The sequence below is a fragment of the Sciurus vulgaris genome, assembly GCF_902686455.1.
Source record: "Sciurus vulgaris genome assembly, chromosome: 1".
NCBI classification, from domain to species: domain Eukaryota; kingdom Metazoa; phylum Chordata; class Mammalia; order Rodentia; family Sciuridae; genus Sciurus; species Sciurus vulgaris.
The window spans coordinates 77,598,548-77,618,194 of NC_136461.1; the positions used below are offsets into that span (position 1 = coordinate 77,598,548).

Sequence of the window (19,647 nt, forward strand, 5' to 3'; positions counted from 1 at the left end):
TTTTCCAGGCACTTTATTTTCCTTTCATGCTATCTGCCATGGCCATTTCACTGCAGGGGAAAGGAAAGGGGGTAAAAAAGTTTTGCAACCTTAAATTATTCATGACTTGTATTTCTTCTTTTTGATTTTGTTATATGGATAATAGAGAATTGATGTACTCAAGATGGTGATATATGTGACTTATTCCCTATCTACTCCTAAATTTTACTACTTCCAGATGTATATTCTTACAGGTGTGTGTGTGTGTGTGTGTGTGTGTGTGTGTGTGTGTGTGTGTGTTTATTTTCTGGTATTAGGAATTGAACCCAGGGTCTCATACTGAACACATGTTCTACCACTTAGTGACACCCCCAGCCATAAAGTCATTTTAAGAGTATTTGTTTCTTTTCTTAATAATGAACATTATATTTATTAAATTTGTTAGGACCAATTCTTTGAAGTTACTACACTTTTAAATGTATTATTTTAAAAATAAAAATGACCAATGGAATTAAAATAAATTTTTTAAAGAAGAAAGCAGAGATAGGCACCACAGAAGATGAGCAGCCAAAAAACATGCCTTTTAAAGAGAAAGATCCTAAAGGGCACTGTTCAGTGTACACAGTACACATACTCAGTAACTCAGGCCTGCCCATCTCTGACAGTCTGGTCCAGGAACATTTTGGCCAGTCTTCACCTGTACACTGGTATTTGTGTATAGCCAAACTTTTGCTGTATCCTACCCTTCTTTCATTTTATACTGACAAAATCACACAGTTCATCAGCCAGCATGGTCCACTTTCCATGCGTCGTTGCATATTAGCTGAAAAATGAGAAGGGAAGCTTAAAAGACATGTAGCACAGAATAATAAATCCTCAGCCAAAATGCACCCACTCATTCTTCTCCAATTAAAAGGAGGAAGAACAGACCAGGGTGAGTTTTAACTCTGTTACCCACTGCTTTGAGAAAATCACTTCACATCTGTGAGTCCCCCTGCCTGTGCTGTAACATGGTGATAATGACTCCTCCCTTTGATGGGAGAACTCACTGAGGCAGTGTGGGTGCAAGGCAGCAGGTTCCTGATGTGTGTGTTTGGAAGCTGAGGATACTGAGGCACTGAGCTTAGAAGGATGCCCTCTCGGCCTTCAGTCACCCTGGCATGATGCTCCTCTTGTGGCTGCCTTTTCCAGGTTGTGCTGGAGTTCTCTGAGTAGTGCTTTCCCTCTCCGCTTGCTCAAAACCAGGAAACTGCCTGAGAGGGAGCCAAGCCATCATTGTGCAGGCAGATGTTTTAAAAAGATGATTTGCAGGCCTTTTCTGCATGAGAAAAGGCACTTGCTCTGGCTCCTTGAAGATGGCTAATGACCCTGTTTGGGAAATGCCAGTCAAGCCAGCCAGTTGGCTCTGAGAAAAGCTTCCTTGAAAGCCGTGGCCCAGGTTTTGCAGAGACCAGGAGGTGAGCTTGAGTGCCAGAGACCTCCTTTCCAAAAAATTCTGTTGTGTGTGGGGCATTAGGTGAAGGCTGAGACAGGAACATTATGCTGTGAAGCCTGCTAGTGCAGAGAGGCCATCTCTTAGGTAACCAGACAGATTGTCATTTTTCATTTTCTTGTTTGTAAAAATCTATAATAATAACCAAGAGTACATCTGATATTCACACAGAAATTTTATGACAAACATTTTTAACCTCCAAAGTAAGATCTTTCTCTTTAAGATGAGGAAAGATAAGCAACATTGCTTTTGGAGCTGAGTTTATCATCTCATAACTTAATTTGGAGCCTCTACAATGCCAGTGCCTCACACGTTAGGCAAGCACTTTACCACTGAGCCACAACCCCAGTTCCAGAATTTTATTTTTCTTCAGAAGTTTTCCTCCTGGACTCAGAATTATAATGAGTAGCAGAAATGCAGGCAGGAATACCAAAAGATACTTTAAAATAGAATTAAGTGTTTTACAATGTTTCTATCTAAGTGGACCATGGACTGTGGTACTTAGGGAGCGGAGACTTTCAAAGAAATCTCCCCAACTCTTCCAAAAGGAGTTTTATTGTTTGTGGCATTCATTATTTGTGCCTTCCTAGGAGCATATTCCTTTCTTTCCTGATAAGATTGTGATTTTAATTTTTTTTTCTGCTTAGCAGCAGTAAGGAAGAAACACTGCTCCATGAAACAAAGAAGCTACAGGAGATTTTGCCAGACCATGGGAACCGATGATGTGGTGTTTAGGCCTTGTGGTTGTTGTGATTAGAATAATGTCATGGACTATGTTGTATTTTCCAAACTACAAACTTCGGGATCTGAATACAGAATGAATGCCGATAAATATTTTTGATGAGGAAGAGGGTTTTAGATATGGAAAGCCTAAGAAGGAAATGGGATTGTACTTACTTACCCACAGCTGGCCACAGCTCTGAAAAAGTATATTATGAGTCAGGTGTGGGGTATTAGGTGAATATGGTTCCTCAGCTCCCAGAAGGTGTATTTTGTTATCTAATAAATTGTATAAACTTTATATCAGAAAATTACCACGCAGCACAGTACTAGGACAAAGTAGGAATGAATGGTTTAGTATTGACTGCTTTTACATAATGACTTTGAATTTTTCAAGACTGAGGGAGATTTTTAAATTAGTCTAATCCTAGGAGTTCTCAAAGACAGAAATTCAGGATCTGCAGGTTAATTTAAACCCATTTCCTTTACCTTTTCTTAAGAGTTTCATTTTTCTCTTTTTTTTTAATATATTTTTAGATGTTGATAGACCTTTATTTTTATTCATTTATTTATATGAGGTGCTGAGAATCAAATCCAGTGCCTCACACATGTTAGGCAAGCACTTTACCACTGAGCCACAACCCCAGTTCCAGAATTTTATTTTTCTTCAGAAGTTTTCCTCCTGGACTCAGAATTATAATGAGTAGCAGAAATGCAGGCAGGAATACCAAAAGATACTTTAAAATAGAATTAAGTGTTTTACAATATAGTGGTTATTGGCAGGGCTTTTAAAAATGAGCAAAGTTTTGGGCTAAATGTCCTCCTTTGAGGTTACCCTGCCATTGGGTACTTTGTGGGAAAGTAATGGTAGCTCTTTAGGAAGAAGCATTGTTTGTGAAAAGACATGAAGAACTGACAGGGCCAGGGTAAGCAAAGGACTGAGAGAAGGAAATGGGTGGCAGAGCAGGACCTTAAAGGATGTTAAGGCCCTTCTGGAAGTTTTGAGTAACAAGGCCTTCTTAGTGAGTGCTTGAAGGATAGGAATGCAAGTCACTGGATCTTCTGGCCCTTGGGCTCAGCCCCTGCTGTACTTGAAGGCCCTTAAAGTTCAACTGTGCTCCACATCTGGAGCCTGTGCTGCCTTAGTTGGAGGATGGGGATGGGCAGGTGAGATGCAATTCATCTGTGCTTACTCTGAGCCAGTGTCTAGAGGTATCACCATTGTCAAGACTCCTAACCACCTTTTCATGCAAACTATTTCTTGGCCTGCTCCAGGAGGTCACTACAGCAGCATGCTTCTCACAAGTGAGTGTAAACCAAGTCCTAAGGCAAAAGCAAATGGAAAATGAGAAATGGCCAACAGTTCTACTAGAAGTTGAGGCCATGTGTTTGTTTTTATAAATAGGGTTTACCTTCTTAAAACAGCATGTTAGGGGAAAAAAAGAATTTAGGGAACAAATATTAGTCAGCTGATTAGGTCCTGAACCGGATGGACTTTGTACCTTGGCATATGAGAGCCTATCCCAGCACCTTTTGAACTTTTGCCACCAAGTAATTCTGAAAAGGCTGACAGCCAGTAATAGATAACCAAATAGCACAGTGTCCTCTGATCCAGTCTTCATCAGTGATGAAGAACCCAGCTACCTCAACTGTGGTAGCTTGTAAATTGCAGACTCATTCTGAGATGGAGTGGATCTCAGATAGTCTCTGGGCTTGACTTTTCCCCTAGAATTCACTCTTGTTTTGGGAATTTTGAATGTAGAGGAAATAGTCCAGATACTATCCTTCACAAAGACCTGTACTCAATTCTTGATTTGATCACTTTCCAGCTGAGACATTAGGATAGTTACTTGACTTTTGTGATCTTTTTTCCTGGTTTGGGAATGTGGGAACAGGATTTTTGTGGATCTCCTGAGAAATCCTCCTAAGCAAAAGGAGATTAAAATGAGATGTCTAACACTCGAGTAGTAACTTAATATGCATCAATTTCTGTTTCAAAGTTCAGCTATTTATGTAGAATAATCATTCTTTATATTCTATTCTCCATTTTGAGTTTAGAAACAAGGATGACTTTTCTTTAAGCCAACAACATGATGATAAAAGGAGTTGTTTGTCAGACAGTTCTGTAAGTGCCTGTAACCTGATAAAGATTCTGGGTGCAAAGGCAGGCAGGTTACAAATTCCAACTCCTGGGGCAGGCACCCTCTCTCTACTTACAGCAGACTTTTAAACCATCTGTTTACCTTTGTTTCATTTTGCAATGCTGGGCATTTACTATTTTTTAACACTACTCTGAAAATTCACTAAGTCAAGAGTTCAGCAAAATAAAGGTAATCCTTTCGAACTTCAAGAATCGTCTTTTGGAAGAATGCACTCTGAGATTATGTTCCATGAGGACTTGGTATATGTAAATGCTGAATTGAGGATAATGAGGCTAGTCTGAGTAGAGACCCTAGGAAGAACCCAGAGTACTGTGTAATTGGTGGTCCGTGCCCCCCCCACCCCCCGCCCCATGTGCTCCCCCAGTTCGTGACAACTCAGTTTATGGTAGCGTGCACGCTTTCTCTTTTGAGTCAGCAGGAGGGCACAAGACAAGTAATTTCCCATCCTGAAGCTTTCTCCTGCTTAGCTGTAGAGGATGTACTGGGATGTGGCTATTAACTTTTAAAATTTGCATAAATCCAGCCTCCCCTCGGCTGGAAAGGCTGAGTCTTGTCTTTACACCTTCCCGGAGGTGATTCTTTTCAGCGCGCTGGGGCGGGGGTGGAGAGATGAGAAAAGGAGGAAAACGAAGGCCGACTACTGGGGTGCCCACAGGGAGGAAGCACGGAGTCCATTGATGTAGGTACAAGTGGGGAGCGGAGAAGCCAGATGGGCTGGGAACGGAAGGGCTTTGTGCCAGGGAGTGGGCGCTAGGCTGCCGGCAGGGGGAGGCCCGGCAGCGGTGGTGCTGGAGCCAGAACCGGTGTGGCCGGGTTGGGGGCCCGCCGGGGAGAGTGCCGACCATGGAGAGGCGAGCAGCAGCGGTTGTACAAGCTGCTGCCCCTTGTCTTCCCTCCCCACGACCCTGCGACCTTCTCTCCATGCTGCCAACACTCGGATCTCTCTCGCTCTTTCTCTCCCCTGTGTTTTCAAACAGGAAGTGCACGGCTGTCTGTAACGTGCTGCCCGGTCCCAGGATGGAGGAGTGAAGTCTTGCCTCGCTGCGGTTCCAGCCTCCGGAGCCCGCCCGAAGCTGAGTCCCCGGAGAGTGCCCTGAGGGAGCAGGGTGACCGCCTGGTCCAGGTGTGTGGGCCAGGCCAGGGTGGGGAACCCTTGGGGAAGCGCCGGGCTGGCCCTGCAGTTCCTGCAACCCGGGAGAGCCTTTGAGCTGGATCTCCAGCTTGGCTCAGCAGCTGCACTTGAGTGGATTTTCTTGATCGTCTGCCCCTACTACTGCTTTCCCATCCAAGGGTTTCTGCTAAACTCTGTCGCTGCCACCGCCCAGGTGTGTCACACAGGCTGGACGGCTTCGGGCATCTCAGAGCCAGGACCTTCGGGCAGGCACTTTCCATGCTGAGTTGTCCCAGGGCAGTGCTGCTCTGGTACTGCCTGTGGCCCCTTCCTAGTCTTCAGCAGCCCTAACCACACTCTCCTCCTTTGGTTGCTGCCTGGAGCAGCCGCTCTTTGTTCCTCACTGCTGGCTTGGGGTTGTCTACATAAATGTTCTGGGAGGCTTGAGACAGTTGGGGTGTTATCGAGATTGGTGTGAGGGCAAGTATAGGGACATGGGGAGAAAGAAGAGGATAAGTTGTGGGTGAAGAATATGTGAAAATAAGAGTTTTTGCATCCAGGCCCTGAAACTGAGGGTCCTGGTTCCTTGCTTTTTATTTTGAAAGAGCTATGCCATCACCGGCTGAGAGAATTGGTGATGCAGACACACACTGGAAAGGTAGAGACCAGAAGTGAGGGAGAGCAGGGAGTTCTGAAGTGTTTAGTCTGGTGTCTGGCTTGTTAACTCCACTGTGGTTTCCACTGTGCTGAGACAGAGGGTGCTTTAGAAGTATGAACCAGACATCTTTATTTATTAAATTTTATTTGTCACCAAAGTAAAATTGAGAATGATTTTTTTTCTCAAATTTACTGGGTAGATTTTAACTTTATGTCTGTATCTGATTCCACCTCAGATGTTCATAGGGGAAGGAAACACTAGGGAAAAGGTTGGTTTATGCTGTAGACTTCTTGCTTTTTCATTTCCCTGGCTGCTCTTCACTCTGCAGACTAAGTCAAATTGACTTCTCCTCCAGTGAAGGCCTGGCCTTATTATAATGCCTGTATTTATCCACCTGGTGAAATGCCAATCTTGGGGAGGGACACTAAGGGAAGTGGGATAGTAGAGAAGACTTACTTTGATAGGATGATTTTATGAGGACAAATTCAATGTTTGAACAATATGAAAGTCAGTAGCATCTTCTTAGGCTTTTTATTTTGGAGGAAGTGATGAAAACAAGTGACTAGAGGGGAGGAAAGTGAGACTCTGCAAAAGAGGATCTTTTTCTGTACGCAGGGAGAGTGCATAATCACAGCAATACACATACGCTACTCATTCACCTCATTGGGTGGCCAAGCTTTCTCAAGAGGCAGGTTGAGTTGTAGGATTCATGATGTGTAATTCTTTACCATTCTGATACTGAAAGGTTTATAATAAAATATATTTACTATGTAATTAACATGCTTTGAAATTAATTTTATCTTATGTACTCAGGTAGACTGATAATTTATATCACCCCCTTCCTTTTTTTGTTTCCACATATGTAGTATGGAGGTGATTTGAATTATAAGATCCCATTGTACCAATAGTCACTCAGAACTTTAATCTCTTTTAAGATGTACTTGCTTTGAGCATTGTGATATGAGTAATTGGCATAATCATATTTGCAATAAGTAGCAAAGATACAGTATATAAACCGAAGCAGTTAATTTCATCCTTGACGAATAGGTAGGCATGGACTTAAGTATGATTTAAGTTGTGAGATGTCTGGTTTATGCCTTTTGCTAAATACATCAAGGTGACAAGTGAAAACAAGTCATCAAGAGAGTGTTTTTTGCTTTGTTTTGTTTTGCAGTGCTAGGAGTTGAACCAGGGCCTTGTGTATGTTAGGGAAGCTCTCTACCACTGAGCTATATTCCCATCTAGCCCTCAAGAGAATTCTTGAAAGACCTGTACAGCCTTATTGTCTTGCCTCTGTTTTTATACCCAAGTATATTCCTTGTCCTCTGCTTTATTAATTTACTTAGAAACTTTCTTCAGCATCTGTCACTCTGCTCTGAGATACAGTAGAATGGTTTCTTTGACCCTCCAAACCTATTTCCTCTTTAGGAACAGGATCTACTCCTACCTTAGTAGGATTTAAATTCAGGAATAGTAATACTGGCCTTTAAATTGTCATATACTATTTGCAGAGTATATTTTATGTATCTCGTTTACAGTTGGTAAGAGTGTGGTGAAACAGGATTCATTTACTCTTATTCTAGTTTATGGAGAGATTCCCCTATGTCCAGCTCTGTTCCCATTTTTCTCTCCGTGGCTTTGGCCCAGTGCTTTTTTGACTTGGGTGCTTGACATTTACACCTCCTCTGTGTCTGTGACTAGATTTAACTGTGTTTGCATCAATGTAATTTGTATTCTGTTTCCAAAATTCTAATGGTATACTTTCATTTGCAGATAACTTTCAAGGTGTCTTAGTGAACATGTATCTTTTTGTGGATACTTTAACATTTTAGAATAACAAAACTCTCATTGGTTTGTGCTGCTCTTGCCATACACCACCACCACAGATACCATACATATCTACTACATTCTTGCCCCAGTTCAGGATAACCAACTGAGAAGTTTACATTACTGAAAAGTGTGGGCAAACCCATATGACTTAAAGTTATATAGTAAATATTTTTGGAATATTCCCTCTGCAGAAATAGATTTATTTTCTTATCTTTGCAGTATTTAAAGTTGAGGCTCTCTTTAGTTATAATTTTGATTTTGCGTCTTAATGTAAATTAAAATTTGGGGTATATTTTCACTGGAAAATGCTGAATAAGGTATTTATTTTCTCTTAAATAATAGGAGTATCTTTAGTGGTACATAATTTCTCCTCTAATATTGTGTCAAAATGTCAATAGTAGGAGAAGATAGGAAAGAGAGGTAAGATGAGGGCTCTTTCTTTTATAAGGTAGGAGTGAAATGATTGATGTATATTTCCTTAATACGCAATACACTGGCCATTTTTGTCTGTACTCCTGGTGAGCTCCAATGGCTTATGAAGTAGCTCTGTGTCTCTTCCAACAGAGAGTCTAAGAATTAAAGGGTAACTAGCTTTGATGTTAAATGCCAAGGAAAAGTTAATGGTCAAGAGAGAAATAGGAGTGGAAATAAAATCAAGTTAAGCTTTTCCTTTTTTTCCAAAACCCTCTTTTTTTCTTCATGTGAATTATAAAAATTATCATCTCAGTCAGAAATTGTAAGCAATTTGTAAATTGTAAAGCATTGTTTCTCAGCTCTTAAAAAATCAGAAAATGTTTAATACTAAAAGATTTTAAAGCTCTTAACTTTAGAGTTTTACTTTTTATCTCTGATAACAGCAAATATTTTGTAGAAAAGCTGCTTAATACCACTTCACTGGGTGTATATTAGTGACCATAGCATCTTCTGCATTTGTAAGTCATAGCACATATCCACATGAGATGGGTTCTGTCTTCTCATCCTTCCAGTACCTCAAGTCCACAGGTTGCAAATCAGGGCCAGAATAAAACAACTGCTGTAGACCAGAAATGCTGAAATGGTGATTAACATATATAGTATATTACCCTCAGGCTATAAAAACTTCTAGATGGAATTTTCCCTCTTTCTTGTACATTAAATTGGTAATATGTGAAGTTCTGACTTTGGATCTAATCTTGTTTCTGGGTTGTTTTCATGGTCAGCTTTGAAATCTTTTTAGTTACTCAATCATGGATAATGGGATTTCTTCAAAGAACATTTCCCTTATAGTACTTCTGTGAACATTTCTTCCTTATGTTTACCAGGACTCCAACACCAGTCACAGAATCACCAGGGTCAGAGCAGTCACCACAGCCTTGTATTTGTTTCTCAGAAGCTCAGAGAGGCTTCCCACCTGTAATCTTGATAGTTTGATAGTTTGCGGTAAGTGTATGGAAGGGGAGATACATTATTTGTCCCTATTCTGCAGTGGGAAGAACTGACATAGTTCATGTTGAGCCAGTCTCTGGTTTTTGCACCTGTTGTTAAAACTGTTTAGTCTGTATTCTGCTTAAGATGGGTTAAGCAGAGCAATGGAATAGTTCTTTTCTCTGGTTAAAAAAAAAATGACTTCCTATTTTTCATATTTGTCAGACATTTTACGTGGATTATGTCTAATTTTCTTGGTATTGTTCAGTGTGGGTTATAACCTTGGTTTATGTGAATACCCAGAGGCAGGCAGAGATTTTAACTTACTCAAGTCTCATGGACAAGGCCTTGATTCATCCCAGATGGCACAAGCCATCTCCCATCCTAAAACATTTCCTTTGCTGTCTTTTCAAGCTTTCTATATCCTTAGCTTAATGTGTGAAAAGACGTGATCTTGGTTTAGTCCCATTTGCCTTTTCAGCAAAGACTAACTTAATCCCATAGAGAAAATGCAGACATTCGGAACATAAAAGAGTCAACATTTTTTTTTTTTTAGATATACATGACAGACATGACAGTAGAGTGTATTTTGACATATTATACATACATGGAGTATAACTTCCCATTCCTGTGGTTGTACATGATGTGGAGTTACACTGGTTGTGTATTCATATATGAACATAGGAAAAAAATCAATGTTTTTATAAATATTTTTTACTTTCTTGTGGTATATTTTCATTTTTTTTCTAAAGAAACCTCAGCATATGGGATTTATTGGCCCTCATGAAAGTTTCTTGAGATGGTTGACTGTATGCATAAGTAATTGCTGGATTACAGCATATATGCGTACTACTTTCACTAGAAACTGCATAGATTGTTGTCAAGTTTATGCTTCCACCAATATTGCATAATGATTTCTTTTTTTATTCATGGATTTTCTGGTTATTGCTAACTGGATAGATGTTAATTGTACTTCATAGTTTAATTTTGCTTCTTTTAGATTACTGGCAAGGTCGAGATTGTTTCATTTATGTAATTTTCCTTTTCTGTGGGTTGTCTCTTCATATCTTTAGTCCCCCTCTTTTCTATTGGAGCTCTTGCCCTATTGCAAGAAGTTCCTTGAGAGTTTTTGTGGAATTCCTGTCTAATCTAGAAGTTAATCCTTTGTTGTCTTTAGATATTATGAATACTTCCTTCTGGTATGTCACTTCTCTGATAACTTTGTGTGCCTTTCAATAACAACAAAAATCTTCAGCTTTAATGTAGTTGATTCCATCAAAATTTTTTTCTTTTTCTTTCTTTCTTTCTTTCTTTCTTTCTTTCTTTCTTTCTTTCTTTCTTTCTTTCTTTCTTTCTTTCTTTCTTTTCTTTTCTTTTTCTTTTTTTTTTTTTTTTTTTTTTTTGCAGTGCCAAGATGGAACATAAGGCTTCACACATGCTAGGCAAGCACTGTACCACTGAGCCACATCCCCAACCCTGAACTAAGCAATTGTGATCTGTGCACTTTGGGTCATTTAAGAAATCCTTCTCTGTGACTGGTTTTACTTTCTTCCATTAACTTTATAGGTTTAATCTTATCCTTTGTGTTTTGAATGTCTCAAATCCCAAATAGTTAGAGTAAAGTACTATTCCAATTTTTATTTTTAAGACACTGGTCACATTTTGAGTCATTTCCCCAGCACTGTTAAATAATTCATTCTTTCTCCACAGATTTTTGGTGCTACTGTTAGCATGTAAGTGCATATTTTGTTCAGTTGACTTACTTGTGTGCTCCTAGCCTTTGATACACTGCTTTAATAAATATTACAAATAATAGTATATTAAAATAAATGTTATAAATTTGTAGATGTTTATATAACTTATTAGCAAGATTTCATATTACATGTACCATTTATTTAACAATCGTTAGCATGATTGACATACCAATGTATATTAAAAAGTTCGAAAATGTTTAAGTTTTTGTTTTGTTTTGTTTGTGATGCTGGGAATAGGACCCTTTTGCATGTTTGGCAAGTGCTGTACCACTGAACTACACCTCAGCTCCAAGATTATTTGGGGGCAGATTTCTTGCCCTTATTTTTGTGTGGTAACTGTTACATCTGCAAATGTATTTTTTAAAAATATGTCTACCTAAGGGGGAACATTCTGAAATTATTTGGTAACAATTTACTTTTAATGTACCTAACATTCCTTTTTTTTTTTTTTTTTAGCTTTTTTCGTTTGTTTTGTTTTCTAGTAGTTATGGCTCCTCTTCACACATAGTTCTTTATGTAGGGCAGTGTTGTCTCACTTCAAAGACTTCGCTTTCTTTTTTCAGTGCTCCATATGTGCTTATACAGCTATGATGTGCATTCTGGGTATGGCTTTGAATGAATGTTTTATGAGGTGTGGTGCTCTAATACATGGGTGCACACTCTTGAAAGCCTGTTAATTATAGATGTCCTTTCATTATTGGGAAAGCTTCATCAGTTTCAGCCTAGTTTTGTCCAAGTGTACTTTGCTCCAATCTATTCTCAGTTCACTGGGTCTTATTCCTTCTTCTGTCTCCATTTTATGTCACCGTGAATGCTATGTTACTTTATTTGATGAGTAGGTATTTGCATGCTTGTGCAAAGTACAATGCATATAACATGACTTTTTATTATAAATAAGTTGGAGATCACTATGAAAAACAAATTATGGTCTCAAGATAGAGGGCATGACAAGATTAGTATAGGACAAAGATGCTAGCTATCAATTTTAGGGTTATGTGCTGATAGACTGTAGTTTTATTTTTTCTTTCATCTTCATTTCTTAAGGTGCTTTGTAGATATAGGAGAGAGTTGCAGTGTTTTTTGTTAACTACTGAGATTTACTTGCATTAAGTCTGATAAAATTATAACAGAGTGTTATGGATTCTAAAACCTGCTTATGTAGATGAGATAGATATCTCTGGGCTATAGGAATTATTCTGTTGTGCTTTAAACAGAGTTTCTTAGGTATTTACCTGAGTTTGATTATAACAGCCTTAGCTATGACTTGATTGAACTTAAATACTTATTAGAGGACCTACCTCATCAGTGTGGATGTTTCCCAGTTCTCATCCATATTCTTCTGTGCTACCCTAACAAGCTGTCAGATCCACCTGTCCTACCAACTTCCTCTCTTATTCATTTATTCTACTATAATTGACAGCCAAGCTACTTATCCATTCAAAAGACATTTGCTGAGCTCCAAATTATGAAATCTTAGTTTCCTGTCTTCCTACCTCCTTATACCAGCCATTGTATTAAGTTCAGGGGATACAATGTGAATATCATAAAGTGCCTGATCTCAGAAGATACTGACATAAACCATTAACTGGAACATTGAATATAAGACATTTTACAGAATATATTCTGATAAATAGTAAAGATGGGACACAAAGGAGAGAGTGGTTTGTTCTTATTTGTGAGGAAAGAATTCCTGAAGGAGGTGATTTTTGGTGCCATTGAAGGGATAAGATTATTTACCAGGCTAAGCGGAAGTCTAGATAGAAGAAACAGCTCAGATTCAAAGCCCAAAGAGCTGAGGGTGTGAGGAACATGTAGCATGAGTGGTTGGAGCAGAGAGATTGTGATGCAAAGTGAAGAAGAGGTTGGGGACACCTCTGGGTTTGAGTTCTTAGCCCAGCCTGTGTCTGGGACCATGCATGCCACTTCTGGTAAGATGAACTTCATCCTTACAGCATTGTGGCGTCATCAGAGGTAAAATAAATGCTCAAATCACTATCTTATGATACGTGGAAAAGAAGCAGGGAGAAGTCCAGGGGCAACTCCAATAATCCAGGCTGAGTTCATGAGCACCCGAACTGAACCTTCAGTTGTGAGAAAGGAAAGGAGAGAATGAATTGAAAAAGATGTTTAGAAGAATTGGCTCCAAATTAGGTAGAAAGTGGAAGAAGAGTAAGAAGAAAGAAGTAGGATGAATGCTGGGTTTTCTGGTTGGAAGATTCACCTCAGATCTGAGGATATAGCTAGTGAGGATAAAAACGTAAGAGGAACAAGATTGGAGAGAATAGTGGGTGGGTCCAACTTGAGGTGAAGTTGGGGGATCTGTGGGGTATTCTTTTGACTCTCAGAAGTCTGGGTCTCAGGAGAGAAAGTCAGGCTTAGATATGTTTTAGAAGTGACTGAAAGCTGTGAATGTGGTTGAGATCCTGTAGGAATAGCTGAAGGATCAAAGACAGCAGACAAATGAAGAGGAGTTAGCAAGAATCAAGAAAACGTAGGAATAAAAAATGTAATATTCAGCACCATATTAGAAACATTTCATTTCCATATTTTATGTCATTAATCCCCCTAAAGTAATCATTGTTACTATCTTTCTACAGACAAGGTATCAAAACTCAAGTGACTTACCAAGTCACCCAGGTAGTAAATAGGGAACAACTATCACATCTGTCAAAGGACTCAGGAAGGTCAGTTAGAGTGAAGAGACATTGGATTTGGCAATCAGGCATTCAGTTGGTAGTTAGATGAGTTCTAAAGTCTAAAGCAGGATTGTTAAGTGATGAAAGTAGGAGATGGGAAGTATGGGCAGAGAGTGTGTACATGTGTGCATGTTTATAAAGAGATATTGTGTGTTGTGCGAGATGGTGACTGGAGCTTAAACTTTGAAAAGAGTGAAGAGGAAGTGACCAAAAGTTGAAGAGGGAATAACTAATCGAGGAAGGTTTCAAAAAGATAAGGGAGCCAGGTTCAGGAGCACAGGCATGCTCAAAAGGGGTTGTCTTGGTAATTGGGACATTCGCTTCTTTGCCTGTATGACTGTAGATGAGGGTACAGGTTGTGGGAAGGAAGTTGAGAGAATTCAGTCCTGACGGCTGGAGTGTTCTTGGTAAAGGTGGAGATGAAACTATCTTAAGAATGAGGAGCCTACAGATCGGGGGTGAGAGTTGTGTATAGCTAAGGGCCCCCTTGGAGCTCGGTCAGTGGGGTGAGATGTCAATGGTGGATTTTTTTTCCCTGCTTGATATAGTAATATGATTTAACATGAATGAACTTTTGAAATAGAACACAGAGGCCTTGCCTGAAACATTTAGTCTGAAATATCAAGTTTAGTCAGTGATTCAAGGAAGCTTAAGGATCTGGGGGGAAGGGAGGAAAAGGAAAACAGAAGGAGCAGGAGGTTGAACATCAGGGAACTTGAGTTCTAGTCTTAGGAAGGTGAGCTGATCTCTTGTGCCTTAGTTTTCCCATGTTTCAATAGAGAAAATTACACTTTATGTCAGGTCTCATATAGCTCTCAGAACTTCTATGAGATGTGAATACTATTAGGCAAAAATGAGTACATGAGAAAGATGAGCTAGATTGCTGTCTTTTATTTCCCAGAGGTTCTTTTGATAGCAGCTCTTGGATCAGTAACAGCTGTGAAATAATTGTGCCCCAGTTTGTGGCTGTGCATGGCAATCAGAGAGAGGTCACAAGTCAGAAAAGGGGACAGACAGGAGTGGGAAGCTGCATGTGAGGTAGACTAGTAGATCTGCACTGGGCCCCACCTGCTGTGTCATATGGTTCCCTGATAAATAACTGGTCACAGGTGATATTTCATAAGGGAGGGGATAGTTTTGCTTTCATCTTGGTGGTCTTTCTGTTCTGTATTTCCTCTCACTGGACTTCTTTTCCCCTCTCATTAAAAATATGCTGTTGAGGAAGAGAATTGAACTGTTGGAGAAGCCCAAGTCTAAGTAAGCACCTTACTTAAGAGTCCTTTCTCCTCTCTGCCTCACCCACCTAGAGTTTCCTTGCTCATAGAGAAGTCAGAAAAGTTGTTAGGACTTCCTCTCCCTGCTGAGTCGGGTCTGCTGTGCTCCTTTAGAGAGTGTACTCTTCAATCTGTTTAACCGTTTACTCCTCCTCAAAGAACAGGAATAACACTTTGAAATCCCAGAGGTGTGGCTGGCATTAAAAGGTGAATCCAGGTCAGGTAAGTGGCTCCAGAGATCACGGTAATAATTTAACAAGCCTAGGCAAGTGAAAGGACACTCTTTTTTTTTTTTTTTTTTTTTAAGAGTTAGCCTCTAATCTTTTTCTATGCTCTTACAGATTCTGGAGAAGCCTCAGCATTTCCTTTTTTCCTCATTCTGCTATTATACAACTTAATGCTTGGAAAAATTTTCACAGGAAGAAACAGAGTGTAATAATTTTTGTGAGACATTTTTACAAAAATCACGCTTTTAGCTTATGTCTGAGGATACTATTCTTTCTTCACTCAACTGCTCTATTTTCTTTCTCAAAGTCTTAATTTCTCCCTATAATTAAATACTCTTCAAAGTGAAACATAGTTTAAAAATTAAAACCTTTTAAACTTGAAGTTAAAACATAGTCTATAAATGTGTTCTTCCATTTCCTGAGAAACAACAGGAAGGATTTGCTTTCTCAAAATAAACGAAGTAGCCTGACTATGAACTCAGAGCAGTAGAGATCAAAGATTTCCAGCATGATCACATAATGGGAAATTTTCAGTCATTTTTCTAACCCAGAAAACCAAGTCTAATGCAGTTTTGTTGTTGTTGTTTTGGGAACAAGGCATCAAAGTGTACGTACAACTCACAAATGCACCTTGAGCATATTTGAAATAGCCCTTAGTATAAATGTTGGCTATCTACTATGTCTAAGAGTCTGTTGCCAAGATGTATTTGATTTGAATGGACATACAGCAATGGAAAATGTCCTTCTTGAGCATTAAATTTAGGAAGAATAGAGGACAACCAACTTACTTCCTGCATCCATCCAGCATCTAAACTTTAATTTGAATTCACTAGATCAGTAAATAATTTCCTAACTGTGCTAGTAGAAGTTTAGCAGCTCAAACACTGAACTGCATTGAAAATAGAATCTGCTGCAGGAATTTTATCTGTGTGTGTGTGTGTGTGTGTGTGTGTGTGTGTAGAAATATGGGCATTTATTATATTCATCTATTTCCAGAAACATGATAGGAGAGCCTGTTTTAAAGAAAGGAGGTCAATTCTGTTATAGTTGGCAGATTCATATTTGTGGGGAACAGGCAAGATGAGGGAGAAATGTATGCATTCATTTTTCATCTGTGATTAATTGTGCCAAATAATATGTGAGTCTTTGTTTCCCAAATGCTGTGAAATAGGTCAACATTTCGAAATATTGGGCAGTGTGTTGGGAAAATTCTGTATACTTTGAAAACTTCTAGAATTTTCTTGCTAGAATAATTTTTTTTTTTTTTTTTTTTCTGTATTAGTCTTTCAAGAAAAGGTAGGGAACTGGGGGTATAGCTCAGTGGTAGAGTATATGCTTAGCATACATGAAACCCTGTGTTTACTCCCCAGCAGAAAGAAAGGTAGAAAAAGAAAGGGAAGAAAAAAGGGTTGAAGGCAAAAGAGCAGATCTCAATGCATTATTCGTTATAAAACTTAGGATTCATTTTCTTCTCAGTTCCTTTATTTTAAACTGTCTTTGTTTTCAAAGTGGGTCTTTTATACACATCACATGTTTAGGTCTTTTTATCCTGTCCAACAGTCTGTGCTTTTAGTTGATGTATTCAAATCTATTATATTTGAGGTGACTTGGTAGAATTAAATTTATATCTACCATGTTTGTAGTTTTTTTTTTTCTGTTTATTGCATTTGTTCTCTGTTTCCATTCCCACACCCCCATCTTCTTGCCTTCTGTGATTTTAAGTGAATAATTTATATAATTCCATTTTATCTCTTTCTCTCTTTTTTTTTTTTTTTTTGTTCCTGGGTATTGAACCCAGGGCCTTGTGCTTAAGAGGCAAACACTCTACCAACTGAGCTATATCCCCACCACCCCATGTTTTCTCTTAGCATACCAATATACTTACTTTAAAAAAGTTTCAACTAGGGATGTAGCTCAGTGGTAAAGCACTTGTCTTGCATGTGTGAAACCCTGGGTAAATCCCTAGCACCAAAAGAAAAAAAAGCAAAAAACCTTTTAATGACCGCCCCAGAGTTTTCAACTTATTTCAGTCTTTTTAAAGGAAAAAAATAGTAATATTTATGTATATATGTACAGAAAAAAATTTGAAAGTATGTACACCAAGACATTACCACTCAGCTATCTCTGAGTAGTAGAATAATAGCTGATTTTTGCTTTATTTTTTATACTTTTCTGTATTATCTGATTTTAAAAAATGTAAGCAGGTCTTACTTTTATAATAAGAAACAACAAAGCTCTTTTCATTTTGAAGAACCAAGAGGTAGAATATAGCAAAACAAACTGAAAATGTCCTCTGAATCCGAAATTTACACCCTGACTCTAGCTTGGGGTAAGCACATAGTCTCTCAACAGCCTGCAATCCAATGTAGGGAAGAGAGGTTTGGCTGCTTTGCACCAAACCTGGGAAGGTTGTCAACCCTGTCCTGTTCTTCTGAGCCCACAGAGTGGTCAATCCTGACAGTGTCCTGGGAAACAATCCACGCTGGGTTTGGCATGAAACTTCTAAATGTAGAGTTTTTCGGACCTCGTCTATCTTCATGACTAAGGTTTTCTTCCAGGTTTTCCCTCACGTGAGAACTTCTTTATGCTTCTTCCCTATCTTTCAAAAAATAATGAACAAAAGATGAACACTTGAAAACTAGTTTAAAGTAAAACTTTTTAAATGAAACTTGTGATAGTTTTTGGTTTGTGGATTTGAAACCTGCTGCTGTCCTTTGGGGCAGCAGGGTGGAGAGGAGATGCTGGGGTAGGAGAGAACACTTGGTGACGAGATGGTGCCTCACGTGAGGCTCTTGGTCCATCTCAGTATCAGGGAACTTGGGCCTCTTGTAGGCCACAAGAGAAAATTACCATTACTCTTCTTGCCATGTGACTTATACCTTTTGAATTTATTTGGGTTTAGTGTGATTTAATTAGGTTTTGCATGGCTGTGAGCAGAATACCCAACAAGAACAACCAAGAGGAGAAAAAGTTTATTTGGGTCTCAGTTTCAGAGGTCTTGGTCCAGAGATGACTGACTCCTTTACTCTGGACCCAAGGTGAGACAGCACATCATGGCAGAAGGATGTGGCAGAGGAAAGCTACTCAGCTACTCAGGAAGGGGTGGGGTCTCGCGGAAGATGGATCCTTCCAAGGCATGCCCCAGCTGGCCCACTCCTCCAAGCATACCCCACCTGCCTACTGTTACCACCCAGTTGGTCCATTCAAACTGGGGTGAATTGATTAGAATATAGCTGTCACTATCTGGATCATTATTTTACCTCTGAATATTCCTGTTAACACAGGAGCTTTTGGGGGCTGCCTCATATTCAAATCATAACAGGGTGTAAACCAAACCCAAAATAAGGTTAAGAAAGTAGCACAATGGTGCAAACCAATGAAATAGTGTTTTTTTGTTTTGTTTTGTTTTTATTTAATGGTTTTAGTACTAAGTAACTTCCCAGGTGTTATCAAGAAAGTCTAAATTTTATAAATAGTAACTTGTTAGTCTGTAAAATAAGGACTATTATGTCTTGCTGCTTGCCTATGGCATTGAAATAAACAAATTACAAGTGTCTGAGTCTTCTGAAAGAAGGGAGTCTGTAAAAGAAAATGCCTTTTTTTTCCCCCTGCATTTCTAGATGGAAAATTAGGTCTCCATTTTCATGTATTTTACTATTGGAGCAAGAGCATTTTGCTGATGGTAAGAGATGAGGTAGTAATCATTTTAAAAAAAACTAATGTAAGTAAACATATAAATAAAAACAATTAGAAAATGTATGAAATAAATGTAAAAAGAATTTATTCACAGTATACTGATTATTGCAACTATATTAAAGTTCATACAGATTTTGAGGGGAACACAAAATATAAACAATTGCTGTGTAAGAGATATGAGTAAAATTTATTTCTTCACAATTAAAAAAAAATTTTTTTAGTTATCGAATGACCTTTATTTTATTTACTTATGTATGGTGCTGAGACTTGAACCCAGTGCCTCATATAGGCTAGACAAGTGCTCTACCACTGAGCTACAACCCCAGCCCTTCACAATATTTTGATGTTATTTTACAAGCAGTACAGCAGTCAGAAGGCAAGTTTCTAAGGTGCTTATGAAGATAATCCTGAGATGTGAGATGTTACTTGAGTTTTTATTATTTGTAGTGCAAATCCTATTTGTAGTATTCAGTAGATGTAGCAAGTAAGGATAGTTAATTTGACTTCTTTTTCTTATTTCCAAATGAGAAGTTTGACATGGAGTGGTGGTATCAGCGGAGGAACCATGGTGGCAGTCTAGGGACTGCTACTGTCTCAGCTCCTGTCCCCAAGCATTTACCCATGACAGCCTCGGTGCCTTTGGT

At 39.0% G+C, this 19,647-nt stretch overlaps 1 protein-coding gene across 7 annotated transcripts in view; it reads left to right on the forward strand.

The window, feature by feature from the left end:
- LRRC8D (leucine rich repeat containing 8 VRAC subunit D) overlaps nt 1–19,647 on the forward strand; it is a 122,348-nt gene that overhangs the window by 19,255 nt on the left and 83,446 nt on the right. For 4 of the 7 annotated variants that reach the window (XM_079151078.1, XM_079151082.1, XM_079151081.1 and 1 more), the window contains exon 2: nt 5,331–5,478. The gene's annotated coding sequence lies outside the window, so the exon portion shown is untranslated. The other 3 variants (XM_079151079.1, XM_079151083.1, XM_079151084.1) reach the window with 3 other exon arrangements.